This window comes from Podarcis raffonei, chromosome 5 (assembly GCF_027172205.1).
Source record: "Podarcis raffonei isolate rPodRaf1 chromosome 5, rPodRaf1.pri, whole genome shotgun sequence".
Lineage (NCBI taxonomy): Eukaryota > Metazoa > Chordata > Lepidosauria > Squamata > Lacertidae > Podarcis > Podarcis raffonei.
The window spans coordinates 92169421-92185201 of NC_070606.1; the positions used below are offsets into that span (position 1 = coordinate 92169421).

The 15781-nt window shown below is 42.9% G+C and overlaps 1 protein-coding gene and 1 pseudogene across 11 annotated transcripts in view; both read left to right on the forward strand.

The window, feature by feature from the left end:
- LOC128414804 (uncharacterized) overlaps positions 1-15781 on the forward strand; it is a 470265-nt gene that overhangs the window by 319963 nt on the left and 134521 nt on the right. The window lies entirely within an intron of this gene.
- LOC128414807 (40S ribosomal protein S5-like) lies at positions 8704-9446 on the forward strand (annotated as a pseudogene).

Consider the following 15781-nt stretch of genomic DNA (forward strand, 5'->3'; position numbering starts at 1 on the left):
GGTAGGAATATTTTCCACTTGGCAAATTGGCACTGGCCACTTGGTTTTTGCCTACCTCGTAGCAATCGTCACAACTTTGTTAGGGTTGCGGTTAGGCATTGTTTGACCTTGTGTGGGGGAGGGGAGGTGTGGCCAGCACCTGCCCCTCCATGCTTAAGGGTATTCCGTTAAAGGAATCTGGGGGTGTTGATCTAGTCTGAAGCCCGGCTCGGGGGCTAAGGCCTTGACACAACCCCGAAGGGAACACCAGGGGGAGCTTGAGTTGGTTCGCATCGAAAGGGCTCCCCCTACCAATAGCTTACCCTTACTGGGACTTCCTGCACAATGGGCAAGAGTCAGATATAGTCAGGTCCAATCAATGCCTAAGCCAATACCGCTCACATTCTATAGCTTCAATAAAGTTGTGGCCAAAATTTGCCCAATAACATAAACCTAATATCCGTGTCCTTGTGTGAGTTATTTCCAACGAGGGGGTGGCTGCGGGGTCTCGACGCGCAAAGCCTCCTCTGTGGCCACGTCATTCTAAGCTTTGGGATATTCTACCTTGAGATGTCCATTCAGCTCCCTCTCTCCCTGTCTTCCTCGCCCTGATTAAAGATTAAAAGAAACTGCTGCTTGCGGAAGGTGCTGCTTGCGGTGACGGCCGTGGTAATATGGCGCCCTGCGCAAGGCCAAAATTTGACATCCCCCATAAGCCCTTGTGCTGTCTTCCCGAAGCTGCGTAAGACAGGCATGGGGCTTTGGGAAGGAGATGTGAGGCTCTGACAGGATCCCAGAGCCCTCCCACCTCCTTCCCAAAGCTAGAAAACGCTAACAAGGCTTTGGGAAGAAGGAAGAAGGACTCTAGGAACCCGTAGAGTCTTGCAGCTCCTTCCCAAAACCTGGCACCTCACTTACCTTGCTGTGAGAAGGCTCCGCCCCTCCAGCTCAGCAGCCCCAGTTCATGTGCACAGCTTGTGCAGCCCTTGATCCACCCCCGGTGCTTGTTACTTTAGAAGTATCCCTGCTCATGAAACAAACCATGTACAGTGGTACCTCGGGTTACAGACGCTTCAGGTTACAGATGCTTCAGGTTACAGACTCTGCTAACCTAGAAATAGTACCTCAGGTTAAGAACTTTGCTTCAGGATGAGAACAGAAATTGCATGGTGGTGGCATGGCGGCAGCGGGAGGCCCCATTAGCTAAAGTGGTACCTCAGGTTAAGAACAGTTTCAGGTTAAGAACAGACCTCCAGAACGAATTAAGTTCTTAACCTGAGGTACCACTGTATAGTGAAAGCAGAGGTGGGAAGTGAACCATAGAGAAATGAAAACACCAACATGTTTTAATATAATAGCATCGTACGTTGAATATACGGTATCTCTTGTGACCATTTTACTTGCATTGCTTAATACGTTTTAAAATATTTGTCGATATTTCTCTTGAATTTTCTGTCTTTTTCTGAAGGCCTTTAAGGGCCAGTTATGCACTTCCTTCTGGAAAAGTATATTATTTACAATAATGATACATTTAGGGAAAAAGAATACCACTCCGATTTCAGACCCTATGTTGAAGTGCCTGTACAAAGCAATACCCAAGAAATACTTTAGTGATTATTTTCGCATCCAAGAGTAGTTTATTACTACACTTTGAAAACATTTCTATGAAACATTTCAATATTAAAGTAATCACAGATTTAAAAGACTGCCATGCAGAGAACATAGCATGCTTGTCAATCAGTCATTTTAGTATAACACAATATCTACTACACTTCACCAAATAGAATCCAAGTTACATTTTAATTTGTACCTAATAATAGGCTGTTTTTGGTTTCAGAAGCAGCAATAATTTAACTCAAGAAATATGAGCCGTTTCACATGCCATGTACTTGTAATCTGTGCGGAAACTGAGGGGAAATGCAAATTCTAAATCTGATGGGTTTCTCAAACTCTAATCAATGAATGTGAATTTGATGAAATGGCATTGGCTATAAAGAAGCTTTGGTTTCTGGTGGCAATACTCCAGTTTGGGATTTGAGAATTAGGTTTCATAGCCAGAGGATCCTAGATGGTCAAATGTTAATGGGCAAGAATAAATTTAAGCTTCTAGGTGGAAATTATGAGGTCCAATTCTTCATTTGCCATATTCGGATTCATTTTTAAATGTCACTTCATAATATTAACTCAGTGTCTGATGTCTAAGAATGCCTATATTAGTACTTTGGTCAGCTGAGAGAGAACTAACTACAGGAAGCACATACTGATTTCTCTCGCATCTCTTTTCTTTTTACTTTAACAATGACTTTCTGTCTAAGAACTAAAATGCTGAAGAACCATCCCACCAATCTCTTTTCCTCTCTTTCTGGGGATTTGAAAACAGAGATCTCAAGTGCTGTAATAAATTTATCTGCCTGGCTGATAGAGCCCACTTTAACAGAATAGTTAAGAGGAGGATTTAGGGCAGCAGTACAGCCACACTGGGCACACAGCCAAGGAGAGCACCTTCTCAAAGCCTGGTAAGCACTTGCCTGGTTTGGGGAAGGAGGCATGAGGGCTCTGACAGGGTCCTAGCTTCTTCCTTCCTCCTTCCCAACATCGGGCAAGTGCTTATTGGCCTGCAAGCACTTACTGGGCTCTAGGACCCTGCCATGGAGTTTTAGTTAAAGCTATGGTTTGCCCAGTAGTGATGTATGGAAGTGAGAGCTGGACCATAAAGAAGGCTGATCGCCGAAGAATTGATGCTTTTGAATTATGGTGCTGGAGGAGACTCTTGAGAGTCCCATGGACTCTCCATTACAACCTCTCCATTCTGAAGGAAATCAGCCCTGAGTGCTCACTGGAAGGACAGATCCTGAAGCTGAGGCTCCAAGACTTTGGCCACCTCGTGAGAAGAGAAGACTCCCTGGAAAAGACCCTGATGTTGGGAAAGATGGAGGGCACAAGGAGAAGGGGGTGACAGAGGACAAGATGGTTGGATAGTGTTCTCGAAGCTACCAGCATGAGTTTGACCAAACTGCGGGAGGCAGTGGAAGACAGGAGTGCCTGGCGTGCTCTGGTCCATGGGGTCACGAAGAGTCGGACACAACTAAACGACTAAACAACAACAACAACAACAAGGACCCTGCCAGAGCCTCACGCCTTCTTCCCAAAGCCTGGCTTAAGCCGGCACCGTGAGAATGGGGGTTGGGCATCAAGTGTTGACCTTGCACAGGGCGGCAAATTACTAAAGTCTGCCCTGGTAGTCATAGGGAAGCAGTAGATGTGACTCAGGATGGGGTTATACAATCTGAAGCCCCAGTTTCTTTATGGTACTTGTTGCTGTTGTTGTTTATGGTACTTACTGAAATCTATTTAGGGCCAGTGGCGGAATTTGCACTCTCAGATTTCAGCAGCACCCTGTGCATCGCTAAAATTTGCCCCCCCCCAGCCTCTTGCGCTCCATTATTATACAGCATTATTGTGGCACCCCCTGCAGCATAGTGCCCAGTGCAACCGCACTGGTCACACTACCCTAAAACCACCTCTGTTAGGGCAATAGGTAACAGACAGTGAAGAGAGCACCCTGTTTGGCTGTCTGCCTTTTCTTACTTTACTTTTCTTCTTATCTCATACCGGCTGTCCTGTTGGAACCTGGGGTAAAATCGTTAGTACCTACCCACCTCCCAATAACAAGAGTTGAGGATCTGCACATTACAGCTATTAAATATTTATGCTAGTGTGAAGGTAGAAGGTAGAACCTTGGACCTACAGGAAATCCTTTTTAAGCCCCAATGCCTTGTTACCTTCTGGGCATCCTTCCAAGGGCCACATGCCATTGAATGTAAATTTAACATTTGTAGGCTAGTTTCTACACACAGTTTCACAGCCCTTTCTGTCCTAACCTCCTGACAAGCAAGAGCCAATTATCACTGTTCAGTGATACATTCCAGCTTGCCAAAAGCACTCAGTGTGCAAAGCAGATCCAGTGAGAAAGACTCCCAAGGGCCAGATAGAGAGGCCTGCAGGCCACATTCAGCCCACAGTCCTCAGGTTCCCGACCACAGACCTACATGTCTGCTGTCATCTCTCACGTGGATCTGAGGCCTCCAAGGTCTGAGCTGATGCAGACTGCTGTACAATAGCAATATGTATACCATCTCTCCTAACACGCTGATACAACCCTTTTTACAGGATCAGAACTTTTAGAAGCTTTCATGAGAACTAATTTGTCATTCCCCTCTCTCACGGCACATAGAAGAGACGAGTGTAACATATTGGCTATTAGGACTTGGATTCTTAAAATGGGGAGTGTGGGAAGGTGGATGAGAAAATAATTACAACTGCATTTCTTTGGCAGTAAATGTGCTGCGCGCTCTGGAGTTCATCTCTTAACTATGTATCATTATCCACTGAGGTCTCCCTGGCTTGCTGTGTGCCCAACACTGAATCCATTTCTTTCATCTGTTAGAAAGTGGCTATATTGTGTAGTAAAACTTATCCTTTTGTGAGGCTACAGAAAACATTCCTAAGCTCTATGGCCGCCACCCTCTTAAGTAAATAGCTGCAGCTCTGTTCTTTGCAACTGCCATGGCACCTATCAAAAGTCAGTCCAAGTGGTGGGTGTCTAGTGGCTGTCCAGGAACACTTGAGAGGTTAAAGACTTTGAGAACTGAGAAAGCAACTTGAAAAATGTAAATGAAAGCAAGACAGCTAGTTCATTGTCTTTCTTTCTTTCTCTCTTTCTCTCTTTCTCTCTTTCTCCCCCTTCCTTCCTTTCTTCCTTTCCTCCCTCCTCTTTTTTTTTTAAAAAAGAGCAAAGTGCTTTGTGATTTCTCTGTGAAATGGGTGCCATGTGGAATCTTGTTACAAATATATAGTTCCAAGGGGAGAAAAATTGACTTAAAGCACATTGTGAGAGCTGCTTATTGAAGCATCAAGGACCTATGGTTCAGAGTGTCGTAAGATACAGTTTTTCCTGCTGGCATTGCTGGGAATAAACAGACACAAGACACTCACGCGTAAAGTTACATGCACTGCTTGTCATTACCCATGAGGCATGCTGTGAAAAATAGAGTAATCATCTCACCAGTTCTAGTGGGTGAATTGCTCGGCTATAATTGTGCGGTATGTCTCATCTTCTACTTGCTGAGCAAGGAGAGCTTCTCCTCTACATGGTAGAGGCTCCTGTTTCCCTAAATGAAGCTCATGGGTTGAATGAAGTTTTCCCCCCTCACCAGGCTAACTTTTTTGTTGCTTCCTTTTCTTCATTGCTGGGTCCTAGGGAAATAATCTGTTTGCACATACTCAGCGAATTAACTCGTAATTGGAAATGAGCTAGGGTCATTTCTTCCTCCAGGGCAATATGATGAACCCTCCCTTGCATACCTCTCAAGGTTTGACAGAGGAGAATAATTACTTCTCAAAAAAAAATAACATTTTCAAATTATGAATATTCAGTAGAAACTACTACTGTTATGAGTCCCACTTCCAGCATACAACAAACTGGATAATACCAGCCAGGGCCAGCTGGCCCATGAAGTAGGGTGAGGTAGCCGCCTTGGACAGTGGATCTGGACCCCCTGGGAGGTGCAGCAGATCCACCTGTTGCTGCCTCTGCTGTTGTCTCCTCATCCTCCACCACCTCCTCCTCCTCCTCATCCCAATGCTGATCTTCACTTTCCCTTTTCATTCTGAGGCTGATCTTCACTCTCCACTTTCTTCTTCACTCCCTGCTTTAATTCTGATGCTGATTTTCACTCCCCATTAAAAAAGAACTGTAGAGACACATACTGTATTTGCAAGTATTGCATTTGGCTGAATTGTGATGTACTTGCTTCATTGCTTGTTCACTTTGTTATTAATTGTATTTTCATGTCTTTTAGAGCCTGTCTTGTGCGGGCACTGTGTTCTGAAAGACAGGTTTTACAAATAAAAATCTTCTAAATAAATAAAATCATGCTTTGATTGGCTGGTGGAAGTGGAAATGCTTTATCTGAACCCTAGGGTTGGCCCTACCATTCGTAGAGTGAGACAGCTGTCTTAGGCAGCAGATGCTGAAGGGTATTGTTTAGAGACCGCTTTGTGAATCCCACTTGTCCTGCCCTACATTCTCTTAAGCTCTGTTGTTGTCCTTAGGTGTGGTGAAGGGAATATGTTGGACTAATCTGAGAAAAGTTCCACATTGGAATACTGGCAGGTCTCCATATGCAGACACTTCATTTGATTTCTCATAAGTTGATTATTCAATATAGTGATTTACAGCTGAATGTGAGAGCCAATTCCAGGGGTGGAGCTTGATAATATAGAATTCTGTGCGAGGTCAAAATTTGGCACCACTGCCCAGCTATTGCGCTGCCTTTTCAAAGCCAACTAAGCAAGGCTCTGGACTTTGGGAAGAAGGCATGAGGCTCTGGCAGCATCCTAGAGCCCTTCCATCTCCTTTTCAAAGCTGAGCAAGTGCTAACTTGGCTTTGGGAAAGAGGTGGGAAAACACCCCTTGGACCCTGAACCCTGTGCAAGGGAACTGGTCACACTGCCCTAAATCCACCTCTGCCAACTCTATAGAAGAGCATTATGTTGGAGGGGATGGGTGTTGAAACAAAAGTTCTACTTGTGATGTTTGATCCATGAGTGAACCATATTTCTGGATGGAACTCTCCTCACCAAGAGCATTGCACCAGACTCATGATAATTTGATTGCACATTCTGTATTTGGAGAATATTAGCATATTTAGTTATTTTCACAAATATGGAAATTGGCATGTCAACCCAAGAGAATCTGATGCAAATTAAAAGAGAACAGTGTTAGGTTAAAATATGGCTGAGGGGGTTGTCCTATTCTAGTTTGCATTTTGAAGCTCTTCAGTGGTTTTTAAAAATCTGGGTTCCACTAAATCCTTAGGTTCTTTGGAAGTTACAGATTGTAAACTCACATTTCTTCTGGTTGTGTGTGACTTTTGCCTCAAGAAGCTGTTGTAAGATCTGTCACAGTCATGTATAAAGTAATTCCATATTGTGCACCATGATTATAGCATTGTCCATATCACTCAGGACCCCCTCAACAGCCCCAAATTCTTTTCTTTTCTTTTCTTTCTTTTCTGGAAGTGCTTGGAATTGAAGTGATTCTGAAGGGTAGTGTTTTGAACTGAAAACACCCAAAGGGAATATTTTTATTTTATTTATTTATTCAAATTCTATACTGCCCTTCAGCCATAGATCTCAGGGCAGTTCACAGCATAAAAATACAAGATAAAACACAAAATAAATAATTAAAACAAAACAGTAATGAATTTTGTTAGTTTTGTTGAGCTTTCTGTCAATGAAATTGGCTGAAATCCACTGTTGGCATCTAATTTAGAAAAGAATTTGGACTTGCCTTCTCAACTGGCATGGGATACGGTTCTCTTCTATATTTCAATTGGGAATAATCAACACAGATCCATACTTTCCCCCCTCTTACCAGTAATAACCATTGGACCGCACCAATCTGTGGGATCACCAACAGGTTCAATGACCTCCATTTCCATTTCTTCCAGCTTTTTCAAGAGTTAAATTGGCACTTGTCTGGGAACAAATATGGAAAAAAATGGAATTTGGTTTCAGATTAATTTTATTTGAAGTTCCTATCCAGCCCAGACCCTGAAAGAGTGTGGGATAGTCTGTGTGTGGGTTGACTGCTGACAATGTTTAATGCCATTTATCCCAGCCATTTATGCAACACCAGGTCCTCACATGCTCAGAGTCTTAACAGGCATTGATCTCACATAAATAACTTTTCTTTCTTCACCATTACAATGCATAGTTGCTTTGAACCTTTCCACTGTTGCAGAGTGTTTCTCTCATTGTTGCTTTGGGTTTTTACCTGACTCTAGAAGGCTCTATCTTGAATGTAGTCTAAATAGTCAGTGAGATAACTGTGACATCCACTCCAGAGTCTAGCTTACATTCAACTGGGTACCCATCCACATTTTGTGCTGCCACACTCTCATTTTAACTACTGGATTGTCTGCCAATTATTCCAGAAAGTAGTTCTTTGTTGTACTGTTACTCCTGCAAAGCATGCTCTTGTAAAATGTCTCATTTACATGCAGTTGTAGCAAACAGAACCTTCTGCTGGACAATTTTCCATTCTGGGTTTTTCTGTTTCACCACTGTAATTTTCCCTCCCTGTTTTTTGGTATGCCTGCTAAAATTCCCCGTACCTCCCATTAGCAGCACGTGTGGTGGGCCATGGAGCTCTCCTTCTGACATTGGCATCACTGCTGCTTACCTGCACAGAGCTGGGGCAGGGCAGGTTGGTGGTGAGGTTAAGGGCACTGGTGGAACCAATCCAGCACTCCTAATACAGCCCCAGCCTTGCTACTGCCTTGTCCCACCCCAGCCTGATAAGCAGCAGTGACACAGATGTTGAGGGTGGGTCTTCCCCACCACACATGCTGCTATTAATACCTCTGAAACTCTTTGTTGTGGCTTTTCCTTCAGCGTATGAACACCATCTACCTGCTGCCATTGCTGCCATGGAGGTCTAATTGTTGCTTCCTAACTCTCTCATGGTGCCTCGCAGTAGTGACTAGGGAAGGGAGAGAGATTTGATTCAGTTCTCATTTAAAGCTGAATCTATGAAATCTGCACTTTCAGAAACAACCTGAAAACTGGAACATCACAATCTGTTGAAATTCTCACTTACCTGAAATTTTCAGTGCAGTTCTCCAACCAAACCAAGTTTATAAATATATGGGGAAAGTGTGCATAAAAATGAATATATTAACTTTTCTTCCTCTGCGAGCAAGCGGGACAGGGGGAGGAGAGCGAAGTGCCTCCATAATGACTGACTGGGAGACAGTCCCTGCTGTGGCAGAGACCCCTGATATCAAGTTGTTTGGGAAATGGGGCACGGATGATGTGCAGATCAGTGACATCTCCTTACAGGATTACATTGCAATGAAGGAGAAATATGCCAAGTATTTGCCACACAGTGCTGGGCACTATGCTGCCAAGCGCTTCTGCAAAGCCCGGTGTCCTATTGTTGAGCGCCTCACTAACTCAATGATGATGCATGGACACAACAATGGCAGGAAGCTCATGACTGTGCATCATCAAGCATGCCTTTGAGATCATCCATCTGCTCACAGGAGAGAACCCCCTTCAAGTCCTGGTGAATGCCATCATCAACAGTGGCCCTCATGAAGACTCTACCGTATTGGTTGAGCTGGCACAGTGAGGAGACAAGCTGTTGATGTGTCACCTTAGCATCGTGTCAATCAGGCTATCTGGTTGTTCTGCACTGGGGCTCATGAAGCTCGTGAAGCTGCCTTCTGCAACATAAAGACCATAGCTGTGTGCCTAGCCGATGAGCTGATCAATGCAGCTAAGGGTTCCTCCATCAAGAAGAAGGACGAGTTGGAGCATGTGGCCAAGTCCAACCATTAAGAGCTGCTGCTGCTGGATATCCAAAGCAAATAAATTCTCATTTTCAAAATAAAATAAAATAAAAAATAAAAATATGAGTATATTAGTGAAAATAATCTGCAAAATTGTGTTCATTACTCTATATCAGTGGTTTCCAATTCAAAAAAATTGCTTTGCAGAGGTAACTAGCATAGAGTTATCAAAATTTTCAAAAGTAGGGGGTCCATGGTTTGGCTTTTGAGAAATCGGGGGTCCTCAGTAAACCACTGGTCTGCATACAAAAATGTGTTTATTGGAAGAAGTTTGCATTAAATGCTGCAGAATTTTTATGAAGATTTAAAGTAAACAGCAACAACTATTTTTTCCAGAAATATGGAGAATGGAATTTAAGATTGGGGAAATGAGCAACTGATGTTTGTTTTCTCCTGCTCTTGAGGGTAGGACTCGAGGCAATGGCTTCAAGTTATAAGAAAGGAGATTCTGATTAAACATTTGGAAAAACTTTCTGACAGTAAGAGCTGTTTGACAGTGGAACAGACACCCACAAGAGGTGATGGACTCTCCTTCCTTGGAGGCTTTTAAGCAGAGGTTGGATGGCCATCTCTGTCATGGATGCTTTAGCTGAGATTCCTGCGTTGCAAGGGGTTGGACTAGATGATCTTTGGGTCCCTTCCACCTCTATGATTCTATGATGAACTGAAATTGGCAGATCCTTCCATCCCTGGGAGACCTCTTTTTCCTAGGTGAGTTTTCCACCCAACTGTAGTTGTTCAGACATCTCTGGCCCCCACAAACGTTCTGTCTCTAAACGTCTTATCATGAAAGCTCAACTGCATACTATAGAGAATAAAATAATCCATGAGTTCATTTTCTTTTTGCAAGTGTGAGTTCCCCCTTCGTAAATCACTTTATATGTCAGAGTGAAATCTTCTTCAATACTATTATTCCCTATATAATATTTCTTTAATTCTTCCTCACTGAGCTGGAATGATAACAGGATATCATCTGACTCACTCTCCATTAGATAAATCATTGTGTTAATCTGCTCCTCTTCTGGTTTGCTGTTTAACTACTCCTGAAGACACAGGTTCACAGTTAGGGCATGCTGCTGGACTCAGTATTGAGCATGGATGCTCAGGTTTCTGTGGTGGCCAGGAGAGCATTTGCACAGTTAAAGCTAATGTGCTAGCTGTCCATCCCTTCTGATATCTGATTTGGCCACAGTGACACATGACACCCTGTTGGAATTACTTTAGTGCGCTCTGTGTGGGGCCTGTCTTTGAAAAGTGCTCAGAAACTTCAACTGGCTCAAAGAGCTGTAGCCACATCGCTGACCGGGTTATAGGTATCATACAACTCCCTTAGGTCAAAGCTATCTGAAATATGGCATTCCCTCATATGAACCTGGCTGGGTTTTGAAGTTTTCAGTGGAGGCCCTTCTTTCAGTCCTGCCCACCCTTACAAGCATGCTTGTTGGGGACATGGGAGAGGGCCTACTTGGTGGCTTCTGCCAGACTGTCTCCCTACTTGGTGGCTTCTGCCAACACCCTCCCTGGAGAAGCTAGTCTAGCTCCTTCCTTGTTGTCCTTCCTCCTGCAGCTGACAGCCTTCTTATTCCAACAGGCTTATAATACAAGGGCTGTTGCCATGCTGTTTTTATTGTAATTATTTGTATGTTTTAAACAGATTTTATATGTGTATGTGGTTTTAATTATATTAATGTTTAATTGTGCCCCCCCCAATGTTTTTAGCAATTCTTTTTTTATCTGTATGCCGCCTTGATTCCTGTCAGGGAAAAAGGTGGGGTATAAATAAATATATCATCACCATCATATCTAAAGCTATTCAGAACCCCTCAAATCTGTACCTCCATTTGGGCTAGTCACTGGGGGTTGTAAATACAAATACCGGTAACTGAGCAGACTGGACTGCCATTGTCTCCCTGCCTAAAGCATAGGGCTGTTCTTAGTAGACTGAAGTATCTCTTGGTTCTTTCACTCATTCTTTCATTGTGAGTATGTGGAATCTACAACACTGCCACCATGTGTTACCAGAGGTCCTTGATCAAGTAATAGTACATTCTTGTTGTTGTTGTTTGGTCATTTAGTCATGCCCGACTTTTAGTGACCCCATGGACCAGATCACGCCAGGCACTCCTGTCTTCCACTGCCTCCTGCAGTTTGGTCAAACTCATGCTGGTAGCTTCAAGAACACTGTCCAACCATCTCGTCCTCTGTCTTCCCCTTCTCCTTGTACCCTCCATCTTTCCCAACATCAGGGTCTTTTCCAGGGAGTCTTCTCTTCTCATGAGGTGGCCAAAGTACTGGAGTCTCTTCCAGTGAGCACTCAGGGCTGATTTCCTTAAGAATGGAGAGGTTTGATTTTCTTGCAGTCCATGGGACTCTCAAGAGTCTCCTCCAGCACCATAATTCAAAAGCATCAATTCTTCGGTGATCAGCCTTCTTTATGGTCCAGCTCTCCCTTCCATACATCACTACTGGGAAAACCATCACTGCCTTGTCATGGCGAAGGGGCTTGAATAACTCAGAGAAGCTATGAACTATGCTGAGCAGGGCACCCAAGATGGACAGGTCATAGTGGAGAGTTTTGACCAAACGTGATCCACCTGGAGCAGGAACTGGCAAGCCACTCCAGTATCCCTGCCAAGAAAACTCCATGGACAAAGACAACAGGCATATAAAAGTACATTCTTTGCTCTTCCTTATTCTCCTTCCAAGCTCCATCCCACCCCCTGAACCAAGAATTTCCATGACACTCTGCATGTCATGCTAGTCAAGCTGTTGTAGTATATTGGCTATCAGTGTGAAGACTGGAATGCTTCACTTCAAGTTTCACCTCAGACTGGAGCATGCTACTGGGTGACTTCAGCAAGCAACTGCCTCTAAAACACACCCTTGCAATATAAGGGTAATGATGTTGGCCTACCTTTGGGTAGTTTCATACATTATGCAGCAGTATAGTCCAAGTTTGCTCTTGAGTATACACTTGACAGCTGTAGCCAGGAGTCCTCATCATGTACACCAATATGATATACTAGAGGATATATCTTCAGCTAAACCTTTAGAACATCTCAGGTACACTTACAGAAAGGTAATGAGTAAAGTGGCCTTTGTAGGTTGTTGTAAAGATAATTACACTAGCATCTGGCCAATAGTTTGAGCTTTAAAAACCTATATAAATACTATTATTATTGCTACTAATGCATTAAAAGCCCTTTGCCCTTTCCGCCTCCTTCCATGATTCTTCCTCTTCTGTTTCCCACTTTTCTCTCTTTCAACTCTTATGAGCTTCCCATAGCTTTATAGTTGCTTTTTCAGTTTAATGTTTGTGCCTTTATTAGTCTACTGAAACTTTCAGGCTTCTAGCCTTGTCCCAACTTGTGTTTAGATTGTAGGCTGATCTAAAGCAAATTTCATAAATTCTTTTTTCCCTTAATTTTGTAGAAACAAAACCAATGATTGAGTCAGCATATTATGTATCTGCCTTTAATGGGACAAATTAGTGGAGAAGAAGCTACGAAATCACCAGCAAAGTATTGTTTTAGGTGTAGGTAAGGCCCCCTATGTTTTAAATGGCCTTGACAAAACTAAAAATGGGAAGGCATAAATCTCAAGGAAGCAAATAAGAGGAATGAGTGCCTAATTGCTGTACATTCTGTTCAGCTGACATACAGATATCAGGACAAACATTGCTAAGAGCATCCTGACAGCAATGACAAAACAATGCAATTGAAAAAGACAAACTAAAAGCTTGTTGCTTTTAATAGAAGCAGCAGTAGAATGAATGCATTTATGTAACATATGTTAGTGGTGTTTTTTTTGAAGAGGTTGTTCCATAGGTTCTGAAGCATGGTAGTTGGAATGCATCATCCACACATACATGAGAACCATGCAACTCCCATTAATTTTAGTGGAACTTGCACACCAAGTGGTTTATGCCCTGGACTCCAGTGCCCACTTCTCCAAAGGAAGCAAGCCCATTAAGGGACAAACTTTCTGTTATGTGCAAACAGATGCATTTAAATTACAACAGCTGATTCTTCTAGTGAAAAACAGAATCAAGAGGTGGCAATTTTCAGTGGCAAAGTGGTGGGGTGCTTAACCCTTGCCTTTTCCCACCTGCACTTTTCTTCTAGTTCTCTTTTGAAAATTGCCCTCCTCTCCTGAAGCTGATTTTCTCTATCAAGAGCAGCTGCCAAGGTTTAAAATACACATCTTTATTCGAACATGTCATTTGGCCCTAAGTATATTCCCCCTGTTTGACTGCTTGAGGAAGAATGAGCAAGGGACTATTACACTTCTGTAGATAACAGAAGTCTGTTTTTTTCTCTCTTTGAAATTCTCAATGTATTCACTATAAGAGTACTCTCTGTTAACATTATCAAATAAATGTATTTTGATTTTGTGCAAAAGTAGCCTAGTATGTCTGTCCAAAGCTCAAAATATCTTTCTCACAAATTGCTTTTTTAAAAAAGGAAAGAGTTGGCAAAATACAGAAATTCCCCTTTATTCCTTATTTCTAAGGAAATAATATTGATGCAGCTGGTCCCTGAGTGCCTACTAGCAGCTGGTGAATTCAACAATCTCTTCTCCAAGATTGTGCACTGTCAGTCAAAGCTCTAGGGCCTACCTCCTTCTTGTTGCTTTCCAATGTCACCTCCTTAGTCTTCTCAAGACAAGAGTTCTAACTGTTCAACTTTCATAGAATTGTAGAGTTGGGAGGAATCCCAAAGATCATACAGTCCAACCCCCTGCAATGCAGGAATCTCAGCTTGCATACGTGAATGTTGACCAACCTCTGTTTAAAAACCTCCAAGGTAGGAAAGTCCTGAAGGAGTCCATTCGTCTGTTGAACAGTTCTTACTGTCAGAAAGGTATTCCTTATGTTTAGTTGGAATCTCCTTTCTTGTAACTTGAATCTATTGGGTCGGGTCCTTAGCCTGCAGAGCAGGAGAAAAAAGCTAATTTCATCCTTCCGTGTGACAGCCCTTTAGATATTTGAAGATGTCTGTGATAAAGAACAAAGACATGGAGGAACTAGCTACAAAATTCAAACATGAAAAAAGGGAAATGTGTCAAATACCAGTCTAATCCATATGTTCCGCCCCCTCCCCCCAAAAAAATAAACCAAATTTTCATATCACACTTCTGAAAACAATTTAAGAAACTTACTCATCTGTTCTTAAACCAAAAGTAAGAAATTGCACTTTGCCTACAAATGCTGCAATACCAGATCAATGCATGAAGGCATCTCACTTGCCTTAACAGGAACTGATGTTAAGCAACACAGGCTGGATCAGGTGTGACAAAGCTATGGAATGTTATGGAGACGATTTCCTTCTCCTCAAATTTAAAGATGTAAAGCTGATTTATGTTCTGCACAATGCCCTCACCATGCAACTATTGAAAATAGACACACTTGGAAATAGGCATCATTTCGGCTGCCACAATAAGCAAACAGAAGTGGATGTGGAGTTAAAGAACACCGGCCACCATCACCACACAGCTGGAGAATCACCAACATAACTTGATGTAATAATCTGTGTCTACACTTGCACTGGATGCAATATGAATTCAGATTTATTTCTGTTACTGAATTATACAGGGAGCAGGTAAATGTAGATTAAGGGGTGAGGAGTGAACTGCCCTGAGACCTCCAGGTATAGGGCGGTTTATATATTCAATTAATAATAATAAATAATAAAATAATAATTTAAATGAGGAGAAAGTCATGTGGACACTGGGGAAAACTTGCACACCTGAGTAACAGCAAATCCACATTAAATTCCTTTGTGAATGCACCCCACCTTCCCAGTTTGAAGGTTTAATGCTACAGATCATCAGCAACTGTGTGAGCCATATGCCAACTGAACATGCATATCGTCTCAACCCTCTTATGTACATGTCATGCCAGGGATATTGTCCAGAAGCAGCCAGTGCCAGCATCACTCTTGAAGCTTTGCAGGCATTTGGGCAACCGTTGTATCACCAATTGCAACAGTGTGCAATTTAAATCCTATTGCAGCTGGCACTTAACTAACAGCACAGTGCAGATCCCATAGCTGAGTTGTTCCATGAACATCATTTATCTAACCTGTGAATTTCTGCCAAAACTTTGGAACAAGGCTTATGCAAGCATTACATGCACTCTGGAATTTATTCCCCAAATCTGCCAACAGGCATAAACCACCAGAACCTGTACACATTTCTTTCAAATTAATAAAAAAGGTAAAGGTAAAGGTACCCCTGCCCGTACGGGCCAGTCTTGACAGACTCTAGGGTTGTGCGCTCATCTCACTCTAGAGGCCGGGAGCAAGCGCTGTCCGAAGACACTTCCGGGTCACGTGGCCAGCGTGACAAAGCTGCTGGCCAGCGCAGCACATGGAATGCCGTTT